Consider the following 9,430-nt stretch of genomic DNA (forward strand, 5'->3'; position numbering starts at 1 on the left):
TAATCTATGCAAAGGCGTAGGCTGCCATCCTTTTTTCTTACGCAGACAACCGGCGAGGCATAAGGTGAGTTGGATTTCTTCACCCATCCTTGTGCAATCAGATTGTGCAGGTAGTCTTTCATCTCCTTATATAACGGCTTCGGCACTGACAGGTAAGTACGCGCTACGGGCTCCATATCCTTTAATGATATGCTCAGTTTCAATTTCTCAACACATCCAATGTCATCATCTGATTCCGAGAAAGAGGAGCGTTCTTCATGAAGCATGTTCTGTACTATTTCTTGTTCAAGCTCACCCAGGTGGCTGAGGTCAATTGCTGGACTCCATTGAGTGTCAGTAACTGGCTCACCCTCTGCCTTTACTCGACTCACTGATACTGGGGAACAGTGTTTGGGTTTCTCTAAAACAGTAGCTGGATACACAGCCTGAACCTGCTGTAAGGTGCCCACAACAGTTCTTCCTGACAATTCAATATCATGATCGGTGGGATTTTGAACATCAAGGACGATGTAAGGTGGAGCACCACTCCTGAGGGTTACCACAGTCTCACAAAACTCTAGGCCTTCAGCCCACTGCGGATTTATGTCAGGCTCAAATACAAGCGTGGTAGCTTCCATCAATGGCCATGTCTGTGCTTTACAATCAATCTGAACAGAGGTGTACTTTGGGACAGTTACTTTCTCTTTTGTTGTCCTCACAATATAGTCACATGACTGTTCTGCAGTAACCAAATTAATGAATGTTGTGACATTTTCTTGCTCAAGGCTTGGGAAAGCCGCTCTCAATGTCTCATGCAACTGTTCTCTTTTCATAGTATCAGGTTGTTCTGTAGTACAGTTTTTTACTATTTGCTCAATGACATTATAGCCTAGAATGGGCAGTGAAAGGCATCCACCTTTCATTACTAGCATGGGGACAACAAGCTCTGTGGGGTCAGTACCCTCTGCGGCTAAACCAAAGGTCACCTCAATGAAACCCTTGTACGGTATGCTCCCTCCATTAGCAGCTGTGATCCTCAAATCATCAGGGGCATCAAGTAGTTCAGACACATCTTTTAACTGTTCATATGGCAGATTTCTTTTTTTCCACTCCTCATCAACAATACAGACTTGGGAGCCTGTGTCCCATAGTGCCCTGGTTTTATGGCCTTGTATGTAGCAGTCAACTATACATCGTTTACCAACCAGACCAACAAGACGAGGATGGCCATCCTCTTTCTCTGTGTAGGCAGCATTTACTTGAGAGTGCTGGTTGCATCGTTTTCTATGTCTTGGCCAATGTTCGACTTGACAGTTTTTCGAACAGTAAGTGTCATTTTTACATGATGCACATCTCATAAGTCTTTGGTCTTTCCCAGGGACACCACAGTTCGAGCAATACTGTTGGGACATTATACTGTTGCTGGTTACTCTCAGTCCCGTGGGGGTAACCCTTGCTCGTTTAAAGGACCCTCTTTGTCTTGTCTAGCTCCTCTCATCCTGCAGCCTGCGAAGAAATGTTCACTACTTCCGCATATGTAACAGTGGGTGCAATGTTCATTTCCGCTTTGCTGGCAGCCAACGCATCTGTTCGGTCGGGCCCGACGCTGTGTCGGATATTGCTGTGGCAAGAACCCTTGCTGATACTGCGCTCTTTGTCCTGGGGGAGGCCAGTAGCGTTGTGGGGGATACTGGAATTGTGGAGGGGGAATGCGTTCCTGTGCTACAGGGGAGGCCAAATACTGTGTTTGTGCTGTGTTAGGCTGGCGGATTGACTCTTTGATTTGTGCAACCTCAACGCCTATGTTTTTCAATAGTGCCATGTCAGAACGCATTTCTTTTAGTTGGTCCAGTATATCAGGGTGAGTTTTGATGGTGGGTTCCGAATTTGGTGTTTTAGTCTTTTTATCTGAGGTGTCATCAGACTGGACTGTGTGCACAGTGGTTGGCCGCTGTGGGGTAAGTAGTTTCTTTTTATTCTGCCTTTCGGTTTCGTTTGCACATGCAATGTTTAGCTTTTCAAGAAGCAGCTCATCACTAGTTGTTGTTTGTTGCAGGTAAGGCTGGAGGTCACTTTTAATGCTATCATTGTGCAGGCCTGTGAGAACCGTATGGAGGAACATGTTCTGTACAAGGGCAGGATCATATTTTAGACCAGACTCTGCTTCCTGTGAAGCGAAGAGTATTTTCTGTCTCAGATCTAGGGCACGAATAAGGAAGTTTTGGGGCGTTTCCTTGCTACTTTGGACCTCTGACGTGAGCTGTTTATACAGCTCTGTTGCTCCCTTTTCTTGGTAATGGGACCTGAGAATTCGCCTCAAAGTAGGTAAAGTGAGGTTACTTTTCCCCTCCAAGTAGCTACGTAATTGTAAGCCTGGTGCAATTGCCCTGATCACTGCATCCACTATTTCAATTTCATGAAATCCCTTGTTAATTCCCTGCTCAATTTGGTGGGCTAGACTGGAGAATGTAAGTTTATCTTTTTGTCCCGGTTCACCAATCTGGCCTGATATTTTGAATTCTCTGTTCCATTGTAATGAAAGACGGGGTTGTGGGGCAGAGGCAAGGTCCTGCTTAGGAGTATTGTCTCCCACCCCCCCAGAATTTTTGTCTCCACTGGCTTGGTTTAATTTCTCCTGCAGTGACACTGCTAATGCCAATTGCAGAGACTCGACCTCTCTTAGCAACCGCTCAGTTTCAAGGGGTTTGACACACTGTTCTTTTGCATCAGAGGCGTTTTGTTTTTGTACACTCGTTTGAACAACCTGTTGCAAATCAGCAATTTTATCTTGCAGCCTCAATAGCTCTGCCATACCCTGGTCCTCAAGTGTACGTAGTTCTTCTCTCTCTAAGTGTCTTGTGACATGGGAGATGAGAGCAGAGCGACTTTTCCCTTTTACATTTTCAAATGTTAAACCAGTCCCAGCAATCTTTAGAAAATCACAAACTTCAATCAAAGCATCCCTTGTCAGTGTGTATAAAGCACCCCCAATTTCTAGTGTCAAATCCTCTAGTGCTGAGGACTCCATTTCAGTCTCCAAATCGGACATTTCAGAGAATGTTAGTGTGAAAAAAAAATACCTTTTCTTTGCTGAATGGACCACACACGCAGGCCTGTGTGTGTCAGTGTGATGCAGAATCTTCTCTCCACAGAATAGGCAACAAAGTTCAAAGGCCTGATGATTCTGTGGTGCTGAATTTTCTCTCCACAGAATAGGCAACAAAGTTCAAAGGCCTGATGATTCTGTGGTGCTGAATTTTCTCTCCACAGAATAGGCAACAAAGTTCAAAGGCCTGATGATTCTGTGGTGCTGAATTTTCTCTCCACAGAATAGGCAACAAAGTTCAATGGCCCGATGATTCTGTGGTGCTGAATCTTTTTCCTTTGCAGAATAAATAACACAGCTTCCTTGTGGAAACGTGGACTTCAGTGTGGCGATGAACCTTCCGTTTGCAGAGTAGATGCAGCTTTCCTGGCACCAATGGTTGGCCTCAGATTGCATGCAATAATCTCCACGCAGTTATTAAATCACCACGCACTTTCGTCCACCCTGGCTGGTTGTAGATGAAAAAGGGCTGAATGTTGGTCGGGGACGTCTATCTAGGACAGGTGGCCCTCGTCACATTCATCCCGGCTCGAGCCCCCAAAATGATGTACCCTGAAAAGGGGAGATGTTTAGAAATGACGCTAGACACAGTGTTGCTTCTCTGTCAGCAGTCAGTAGAATGAAGCAACATGCCCGCGTGCAGTCTATGGCTCCCCCTGCAGGCAAGACCAATCGATAACCAACACCATGAGTCTGCACTAGTTGAGACTAGTAGATGACAGATCCACAGATCTCTTTTTATTTCTGTTCACCTTTTAACTTGTTCACTTGTTTACATTCATTTACTGTCACCAAACGTTTTTAAATGTATATTTATGAACCATTATGAACTGTGACCTATTTATTAAATGAATTGTCATGTCAACGGATCACCATTATATCACTCTATCACACTCCCTCCTGCATTATGTGCAAAATTAGAAACAGGTGGTATGCAGGGCCATTGAGTGATTTGCAACTAGCACTTTCAAACTCCAATGCTCCATGCTGCTCAATGTTTTGCCACTCAGTCTAGATTAGGGGGGGCGGGTCCCAGTGGACGTGCATACCCTCTAATGTGGACTCGCTGAAAGGGTATATATATCTTCATTATTTATCTATCAGTCAAGTTCTCCTCAAAATGACGTAATCTATCAGTCAAGTTCTCCTCGATGGTACAAAGGCAGGGCCCTTAGCCAATGAGGTGCAGCCAAAGGGTAGATATTTATGCCCATACATGGTGTTACATGCAAGCCCACACTGTTTCGTAGGAACAGTATTTCTAGTTTCATTTCATATCTCATAAACATATCATAAAGGTCTACACATCCATGTATAGACGCCCAAAGGGCTGCCTTTGGTGTAATGTTACATTTATTCCAGCAGGGGGCGACTTCTGCCCCATACGCAGAGAACAGTTGTTGACCTCTATTACGTTCTCACTCTGAGTCTGCATCAAGGAGAAACTGTAGCCTACATCCAAAATAAACACTTGTATGTATGTATGTATGTATGTATGTCCCACACTTGGCTCATTGGCCAAGCTTCGCGGGACGCTTAATGAAATTAATTCATAAAAAAGCGCTGTTCACTTCACACTGTGTGTGATTTTTATTTTATTGAAAACAGTGCATCTAAGTGACATCTGATCTGAATCATTTTCTTAACCACCAGAGTAAGTGAATAGACTAAGTGATACAGTATTTGTTGGTGAAAACAAAACGAAAGGGTTAAAGCATTATATTGTGATAGCAATCATTTTGTTTGTTCAGTAAAAAGGTCTCTCCAGCTCTTTAATAAACTAATGAAATACATTTCAGTTGAACGTTTACAGCCGATCAGGAGGGAGCACCCATTTATCAGCTTAATCTTTATAGTGTTTCAGTTCCAATTGTGTCTTCTCATTTCTGTGTGTCATCAATTCCAATTTCACTTGTTTAATCTTTATCCTGGCTGAGTTTGCTATCCTAATTGGATACAATTGGTAGCCTGACCTGAACTTTTCCCCCCTTCTATTTATCTGTATACACTTATTTTGACCAAAGAAATAGCACTTACCTTTTAAGCCCTGCACATCTGACTGCCTTGACTTCCTTTATAAGAAAGGAAAGGAAAATATTTCAAAATTATAAAATATATGTGGGGGGGAGAATTCACTTCCTCCTTGGCCTGGCAACTGGCAGCATGCACGAGAATCCCCAGAAAATCACACTCACATATTAGACTTATATCTTCTTGACAGCTCTGCCACCTACCTAGCCGCACTGTAAACACAATCTCTTGGAGGCCCAGAGACAAAATCTTCTGGAATGGGTGTCTGTGGTCAAATGCATATCAATATGGGCAGTGGTGGAAAAGGTACTAATATTCCTTACTTTAGTATAAGTATCAACACTGCAATATAGAAATACTCGGAATATAGAATAGTATTGCCATCAAAATGTACTTAAAGTACCAAAATTAAAAGTACAAAAATAATGTTTGAAAATAGCAGATCTACAAGCTCACAACGCGTCGCATCGCGATGCGTTGTGAGCTTGTAGATCGGCTATTTTCAAATGAAAATAGGGCAAAAGTGGTTAATGTATGTTTCATAATATTATAATTAGTATCTGCAGTAAGTAAGTAACTAGTAACTAAAGTAAGTAAGTAACTAGTAACTAAAGTTTTCAAATAAATGTAGCGGAGTAAAAGTACAATATTTGGATCCGAGATGTAGTGGAGTAGAAGTAAAAGTATTGGAAATTGGAAACACTCAAGTAAAGTACAGATACATCAAAAGTGTACTTAAGTACAGTACTTGAGTAAATGCACTTAGTTACTTTACACCACTGAATATGGGGGTCTTTGACACACCGCTGGCAGTGGCTCAAGGAGGTAGGAGTGAACCGTCTGTAAGCTGGAAGACTCCCCTTTAAATCTCTGATCGAAATCAAATGAATCAAATTCTACATATAAAAAATATGGTGAAGCAGCTTTCTGCTTCTACGGACCGACAGCTTGGAATAAACTCCCACTACACCTAAGACAGGCAGCCTCGGTGGATAGCTTTAAAGCAGAGCTCAAGACCTATTTCTTTACTCTTGCTTTTAGCTGAATGTTTAAATCCCTGTGCTGCTAATTGACGTCCACACTGTTCTGAAATTGTTCTTCAATGTTTTGTTTTAATTCTTCTGCTTTATTGTAATCATTTTAATTATTTCTTTTTATTCTGTATTTTTTGATTTTATTTTACTTTTTCTCTGTTAAGCACTTGTGCTTCATTTTATGCTCTGTAAAGCGCTTTGAGCTGCATTTCATGTCATGAAAGGTGCTATACAAATAAAGTTTTGTTATTATTATCATCATGTGACATCACTGACATGGACATAAACACCCATTTCACTTGAACTTGAACACAAGTCTTTATTCATTTTCCATTGCTGTACACTGTTTCAGATGACCATGGGCTGTGGTAATACTGTAGCAGTATTGTGTTGGTAGTACTGTAAACGAAGCAAGCAGAGCAAACAAAAACTCCCAGAAAGCGATTGGAGCATGGCTGAGAGTACTGTACATCAATGTGGGAGTGATTTGGTTATGATGCAATGCAAAGAACTTCACATTTTAATATCCTTGCCGTCGGGCAGAAACCTTGTATCTCCACATCTCAACTTTTTATGTTTTGTATTCCCTGAATGAATGCCCTACTTACTTTGCCATACTGCAGTGTCACACACAAGTAGCAAAAATAGCCGATCTACAAGCTCATAAGACTCGTTGTTGGCTCGTAGATATTCTATTTTTGCTATTAAAAATAATATTTCAATAAAGGTTGTGTCTTTAGGGTTTATAAATATTGAACCATTAATGAAAAGTATTAACAAGAGCATACAGTATGACCAAATAATAATTCCATTGAAACATGGGTTCTTTTTTCCATTTCCTGAAAAGTATTTTCTTTTTTCTGACATAAAAGGTTTCCACCTGTTAGCGGCAATATGCTTGTCAGTGTTTTATGTATAGTCATGTGTACAATGATTTAATTAATTTTTTTCACCATATTGTTCTGCCTTTAACCCAGCATAAAATATCAGCAATCTCAGAATAAAATCAAAATAGCAAAAAATAGCTTTTGACATGGAAGTGCATTTTCATTTTCAACAATGTCTCTGATTAGACGCAGATCTGAAGAACATTGAAAACTGTTTATCCGTTACAACAGGATCATGATGACAGCGCTGCGCTGGCCTCCTATTGGTTGTTCCATAACCTGAAACCTTCCTATTGGTTGTTCCATAACCTGAAACCTTCCAGAACAACCGCTGAAGTTCTGTGACCATTTCGTTGTTTATGTTTCCACTAGGGATGGGACGATAAGCGATATTATCGTTTATCGTGATAAAGAAAACTCACGATAATCATATCGTAGAGATTTAATGTACAGTATTGTGATATCGTCCTCCATCATGCACTGGGGTCAATTCAACATTTATTTGCCGAGCTGCATATCTGGTACCACTTAAACCCTCTAGAATTTGTAAAAGGTACTTATAATATACAGTACGCACTTGATAGTCTTTTTTTTCACTCTCTATCAAATGTCTTTGACAAAAAATAGCCGATCTACAAGCTCAAAACGCGTCACGTTGCAACGTGTTGTGAGCTTGTAGATAGGCTATTTTTTGCCAAATGTTCCGCCCCAGATATTGTAAATCACGATTTCTTTTGTCACAATAATTGTGATATGAAATTGTCATATCGTCCCATCCCTGGTTTCCACTATAACCAGAACCACGAGCAGGTACGCCATAAAAAATTAATAAAAGCGTATTTAAAAAAAAAACTGCTATTTTAGGAAAACAAATAAAATCATAAGTTCTGGATTACCAGTACCTCCTCCTGAGCAGGGCACAAATAACGACAACGGTTTCTTGAGAAAACAGCAAAATAAAATATCAGATGTGCCGTCCGTTTAGACGGCAACAGCGTTATCGAGGGCTGAAAATGCAAAACAAAGTGAAACCCTCTTCCAGAGTGGAAATCTTTAAAAGCTCTCCGCCTCGCGTCTCCATGTAAAAGGCCAAAACGAGGGAAACGGCAAAACATATTGGACTCATATCGGCTATTGCATTGGTGCAGAGCCGAAGAACCAAGCCAAAGAGATTTCTGGTATTTCTGGAATCTCTTTGACCGCGCTGCATTGGTGTATGTAAAAGAACAGCCGCGCATGCACACTACAGCGTTTTCATTCACTGTTGGCGCCTCCGCCTAAACGCGGAATAAAAAGTGAGAATGCAACAACGGCACTTTGTAGTTTTCTCTCGAGCTCACTGTCGTTTAAACAGAACTTAGCTTTAGGTTCTGAGAACCATATCTTACACTGAACTGAACTGAGCGTATGGATAACAAATCCCAGAACCGGGGAACTATCGTTTCACGGCACAACGTGGTTCACAAAGTTCTTTAGTCGGAAAGAGCCGTAGAAGAAGCTGCTGCTCGTGTGACCAGAGAAGTTGTTTTGATCGGACATCACTGTTAAGTCTCTCCATCCGTCTACAGTGTTGTTAGACGTGATCCTTAATAACCACCTTCAACCTGGCATCCCCTATTTTGGGTCATTCATTATAGGCAGAAATTGTCAAAAAGATTTGCAAAAATATTCAAACATTTCCAAAAATAATAGCCGATCTACATGTACATGGCGTTGTCGTGACCTTATACCTGATGCGTTGTGAGCTTGTAGATCGTTAGATGAGCTGTATTCTTGCATCTGTATTCTTGCGTATAAAACAGGGCTTGAGGTTAAGATCGCCAGGAGACGGGAGATAATAGGCAACGCAAATTCAACTCAAATGAAAAATAAAAAGTCAAAGTCCCCAAATCGATCTCTTCGAGCGGGTTCCGAGTATCTCTGATGGTTCTTTTCGTGAAGATATCGAATATAACTTACGAGGATTTCGTATATATATACTGTGTGTGTATATATATATATATATATATACATATTTATACAGATCCATTAAAAAATTTGAATATTGTGTAAAAAGCATTGCAGATGCCATAGCACCCCAAAAAAAACTGACTTTGGAAACTTCACACTGGACTTTAAGCAACTCTAACTTGACATTTCTTTATTATAAATGTTTTGAGTGGTCTCATGTAATATTGTAATATTTTGACATATGGATTTTTGATATTCATGAGCTGTATGACATAAAAAAGGTTTGTAATAATTCACTGAATGTGCAATGTATCTAGAACATATGAAAGTTTCAAGAAATATAATATGAAAGTTTCAAGAAAATGTACTTTTACACAATATTCACATTTTTTCAGATGTATCTGTATATTCAGTATATATATATAGTCATGTTTTGCTTCTTC

Source organism: Nannobrachium achirus (assembly GCF_963921795.1).
Source record: "Nannobrachium achirus genome assembly, chromosome: 8".
NCBI lineage: Eukaryota > Metazoa > Chordata > Actinopteri > Myctophiformes > Myctophidae > Nannobrachium > Nannobrachium achirus.